Here is a 5,529-nt window from a genome sequence, read left to right as displayed (position 1 = left end):
ATGTATGTTTGTTCCCTCCTTCATTCTCCATTTTGTGATCGTCCCTCCATCTGTATGCATCCTGTTACATGTCCTCTGAAGAATATTCCTTTTTACCTGCTGCTTTCATCATAATACAAGAATTTCAGTTAAAGCATCCCTCTTTTCCTGGAGTCTTCTTACATGAGATCGTGGCTGAGTTAAGCTGTCTGATTAATCGGTATGAACGTGAGTACAGGTCGATACGGAAGGGGCCCAGAAAGAGAGGTCTATCCAGGCACCATACGTTCTACATATCCATGAGTCAGAATACCCACCTTGGTGGTTGATATAAGCCACGGTGACCTGATTGTCGGAGAATACTCGTATGTGATGGCCCTGTAGATACACAAGGAGCTTTTTAGCTGCCTGCTCCACTGCTGTCAATTCTTTTAGGTTAGACAACATTTCTATCTGATGATGCTCCCATAGGCCCTGGACTAGCATCTCACCCATATGGGCCCCCCAACCGGAAGGGCTAGCATCCGTGGTGACTATGCGGGTTATGTTATACTCCCAGGGTACCCCTCTAGATAAATTATCCTTGTCTAGCCACCACTCTAGGGACTCCCTTGTGTTTCGGGACAAGGTTAGCTGGCCCTCCGAGTAACCCCAAGGATTTTTTGATGTAATAAAACCTCGCCCTGTAGTTTCCTTGCATGAAACTGGGCCCTCTGGACTGCCAGGATACAGGCCGAGAGAGAACCCAGAAGGGACTTGGCTTTCCTGAGGGACATGGTGGGGTTATTGGAGGCGCTCAGGACCTGGTAGTGCAGGCAAACAAGCTTCTCCGGAGGCAGACGGCATTCCTGTTTCTCAGAATCTAGGATTAGGCCCAAGAATTGTTGGACTCTCATCGGTTGCAACCGAGATTTTTTGATGTTCAGCAACCATCCTAACCACTCTAGGGCAGACATTGCCCTCTGTAGCTGTTCCAAACAATGATCCGCCGTTTTGCCTACAATAAAGAAGTCGTCCAGGTAGGGGACCACTAGAATGTCTGATTCACGTAGATGTGCCATGACCTCCGCTACCACTTTAGTAAATACTCGGGGGCGACCGCCACCCTAAAGGGGAGGGCCGCATATTGGAAATGTCGAACTGACCCATCTAACTGAACCGCCACTCTGAGGAAACGCTGATGAGCTGCATGAATGGGTATATGGTAGTAGGCGTCCTTTAATTCTAACACCACCATAAAGCAGTTTTGGAACAGCAATTTTATTGTGGATTTAATTGTTTCCATTTTGAACGGACGTATGACCAGAAACTCGTTGAGGGCCTTAAGGTTTATTATAGTCCTAAAGGAGCCATCTGGCTTGCGGACCAGGAACAGAGGGGAGTAGAAACCCTTCCCCCATTCTCCCTCTGGAACCTCTATTAGGACCTTCTTGCCGCACAGATCATGAACCTCGGCCTCCAGGGCAGCTTGTTCTGAAGTGGAAGACCTGAGTGGGGTGACTTTAAATCGATCATGGGGAACCCTGGGGAATTCTAGTCACAGTCCCACAGCTATCACCCCCAGTATCCAGTTGCTATTAGAGATCAGCGACCAGGTTGGGTAGAAGGCAGCTAGTCTCCCTCCTACCGGGGCAACTAGTCATTGGGGCGGCTTCTTCGTGTCGCGAGCTGGACCTTCCTGGTGCCCCCCTCCTCCAAACATAAATCCTGTACCTTTCCTTCTTTTCTCATCCCATCTGCCCTGATCTCTGGACGGCCTTCTACAGAAATATCCTTTCCTGGTAAAGGGAAGTCTATAAGAAGGGTTCGGCAGACTGGGGAATTTCTTTTTGTCATCCCCAGCTTTTTCAAATAGTTCGTCCAGGACGGGGCCGAATAGATACTCCCCCTCACAAGGAATGGAACAGAGTCGGGACTGGGCCTGAATATCTCCCGGCCAGCACTTTAACCAGAGCGCTCTTCGCACTGCATTAGATAGTCCTGCGGCTCTAGCCGCCATCCTTGCAGAGTCTGCTGAAGCATCGGCTAAAAACGCAGCGGCATTCTGGATGATCGGCAGATTTTTTCGAATGGATGCTCTTGAGGCTCCGTCTTTTAGCTGGGAATCCAGTTGATCTAGCCAGACCATCATGGATCTGGCTGTACATGTGGCAGCTATCGCTGGTCTTAGTGCGCCTGCTGACATCTCCCTTGTTCCCTTTAGAAAAGAATCTGCTTTTTTATCCAGCGGATCTTTCAAGGAGGCCATATCGTCAAAGGGTATGGAGGATTTTTTGGACGCTTTGGCTACTGCTGCGTCCAGCTTAGGAGCCTTATCCCATCTGCTTACTACTGGGTCATCAAAGGGGTATCTCCGCTTGAAAGCTGGTGGCATGGTGCCCCTTTTTTCAGGCCTCTTCCATTCTCTATCTATCAGGCTCTGGACTTTATCATTTAATGGAAAAGCCCTGCGTTTTCTGGGGTCTAGACCCCCGAACATCATGTCCTGTGCTGAGAGTTCCGGTTTTGTGTCTGCTACCCCCATGGTGGACCTTATTGCTTTAACTAGTCTATCCATTTGATCTAAGGGGAAGCAGAACCAGCAAGAGTCTTCATCGGAGGAAGACGAAGAGGAGGCCGAGGAGTCTGAGGAGTTATCGTCTTTCCTAGGGGCGACTGAGGACTCCGAGCCCGAAAAACTAGCCTTTCTTCTTCTAGAAGATTCCCCTTGAGATAGGACTTTCATCTCTGACCTGATTATCTCCCTCAGGCTTGAAGTGAAGTCAGGCGTCTCTTCCGCTACCTGCATAAACAGGGGAGAGTGTAAGGGCCTGACAATCTACCCATTGACTCTCGATCCCTATCAACCCCTACCGTCTGTCGTATGCATGGCTGACATAACTTTTTAGGGTGGCCATCTGGTAAGGGGCAACTACAGAGGGCATATTCCCTGTGCTTCTGTTTTCCCGTAGCTTTCCTCCCCTGCGAAAAAACATAAGGGAACACTGCATCAGGGTACATTCACGGAGATCTCTTACCCATGCAGATGAAGCAGGTACCGGATCACGGAGGGAGGGAGGGGGATCCTTTAGTCTGGAGGAACTTCCGTGTCTCTGTCCGCTTGTCCGTCTCTGTTTCTTTTGCTGGCCACTTGTATGCGGTTTTGTTGTGGCCTGCTTCTGCGGGCGCTCCTGCGCCTCGTCCTGCTGGTCTATGGGGGCTTCCGTCGTATCCATCGCTGGGCCTTTCGGAAGCACCCCAGCAGCGTCCCCGCCTGCCTTATATGACCTCCTGGTGTCCGAGTCAGCAGGGTTCTGGCCGTGGCACCACCCACCCAGGACCCTCCCACGACCCCCCTGCCGCGCCCGGCCGCCGCCCGCGACCCAGGACAGGCGTGCACCCACGGCGCACATCGGAAGCCGGCCGGCACCCGACTTCCGGTTTCGGCGTTCCTGGCCCCGTCCCTTCTGCCGCGTCACCCCCGTCGCTCACCTGAGACCGCGGGAGCGCGTGGGAAGGAGCCGGCACGGCGCCCCCGGCCCGGAATGCCTCCAGCCCCACGTGCGCCGCCATATACCCGCCAACCGGCGCGCCAACGCCGACCCGGATGAAAAGAGGACCAGACCCCGGGGGAACGCACCAGGAGGGGCCCGGGGCATACATACCTGGTGCTGGCACTCTGGAGGCGGTTGTCCACCGGACCCTATGCTCCACCTGCTCTGTCCACTGCCGTGGGGACCTACCCGGCCCCACCGTGGCGCTTCCAGGGACCCCGCGCTGACCGAGGTAGGAGATCCCCCCGCTACCTGGGTCGGTCAGCTGGCCTGGGAATATCCTCGACGACTCCATGACGGACGATCTGTAGGAAGTCCTGTCCTCTAGGAACAGGAAACCAACTGATGCGTGGGAGAGGTGCCACCCTTTTGTATCTGTAGGTTTCCTGTTCCTAAAGGGCGGATCCCCTCTCTCAGGTGGTGCTGTCATGGACGACCGAATAAAACCGCAGTGCAGACGCTGCAGAATTTTCTGCGTGGATTTGCTGCGGTTTCAAAACCGCAAAAAGAATTGACATGTCAATTCTTTCTGCGGATTCTGCTGTGGTTTGCCATCTGCTCCATTGTAGAGATGGAAAACCGCAGGGCAAAACCGCAGGCTAATCCGCAGGTCATCTGATCTGCGGATTTTACAAAATCCGCGCGGACAAATCCGCAGAGCATTCCGCAGCGTGTGCACACACCCTTACCTTCCCACTGCAGACAGGTCCGTACATCAGTCCAACTCCCCTATGGGTCGCCCCTCACACCCAGGGCAGCTGGGTACCCGGTACCGGGCCGGTGTCAGGGGGAATGTGTCACAGCAGCAGTGACCCGGTCCGTGGCCCATAGGGGAGGTGGACTGATGTAGAGACCTGTCTGCAGTGGGATGGTAAGCCAACGCTGCATGCAGATCAGCTGGGACTGATGGTGTGGTGCAGCAAAGATGGTATAGCTCCCCACAGGTGGAGCTGTAGTCCCAAGGCAGTGTAGGTGCAATGGATGAGGAGAGGCACAGAATGGTATAGATGCTGGTACCCAGATGTAGCGGTGCTGAAGGTGTCAGTGGCAAATGAATGGAGGACACCAGGGCTTGTAGTTTCAACGCTTTACCCACAATTCGTGGTACCCACTGGTGCTTGTCTCCATGCCGTGTCCTCCGGGGTAGAGACTCAGCAACCTCCCGGGCAAGTCAGGGTTCTCCTCTCCAACACTTTGCCAACATGTGCCTTTCCTGAATGACTCCTCTATTGTGCCTTTTAGTGTGAAGAACTCCAGTACCGTAGTTCTCTGGAATTCCTCCTGTCAGATGTTCCTAGAACCTTACTTGTATGACAGACAGCTGTAGCCTCTATTGGGGACTCCCTTCTCAGAAGCCCTGGCTCTCTATCCAGTTGCTGTTGTGTCCCAAGTCTTTGATGGGAGTAGTGCACTTACAGCCAACTACTCCACCGGTGTCTGCTGCAGAACCATAAGTGTTATGAATGTGTCACCGAGGAGAAAAACAACACACGCTAAGTCTCAGAAAGCCAGAGAGGTTGGTAACTATGCAGATTGCAGATCCCTGATCTTAACACACAACTAGCAGCAGTCGTGGAGCGTGCCTACGATGGTCCTGGATGCCTCGTCACAACCGGAGAGCTAAATAAGCCTAAAGTAAGAAAAAGGAAAACTAACTCCCCCAGAGCAGACCCCAAAGGAAAGACAGCCCCCCACATCTATTGATGGTGAAGCAAGATGAAAACACAAACAAAGGCAGAGAAATAGGCTGAGCAAACGATGGGGCCAAACTAACTTGAAAGGACAGGAAAGGAAAGATACTGTCTGCAATCTGCCAAAAAACCCTACCCAAAATAATGTCCAACACTTCTGATAACAAAATTAACCCTGAAGTCACTAGACTTTCCCACTATATCAGCACTCTGAAATATTCTGAGACAGAGCAAAAAAGAGGCCAATCTAATAAAGGACAAAAGGCAAATTGGCAAATACAAATAAATAAGAGTGGAAATTCAGCACAGCCCAGCCGGGCTGGCTG

This window comes from Dendrobates tinctorius, unplaced genomic scaffold (assembly GCF_039654945.1).
Source record: "Dendrobates tinctorius isolate UK_male_01 unplaced genomic scaffold, ASM3965494v1 ptg000029l, whole genome shotgun sequence".
NCBI lineage: Eukaryota > Metazoa > Chordata > Amphibia > Anura > Dendrobatidae > Dendrobates > Dendrobates tinctorius.
Note: the sequence above shows the minus strand (reverse complement) of the source record.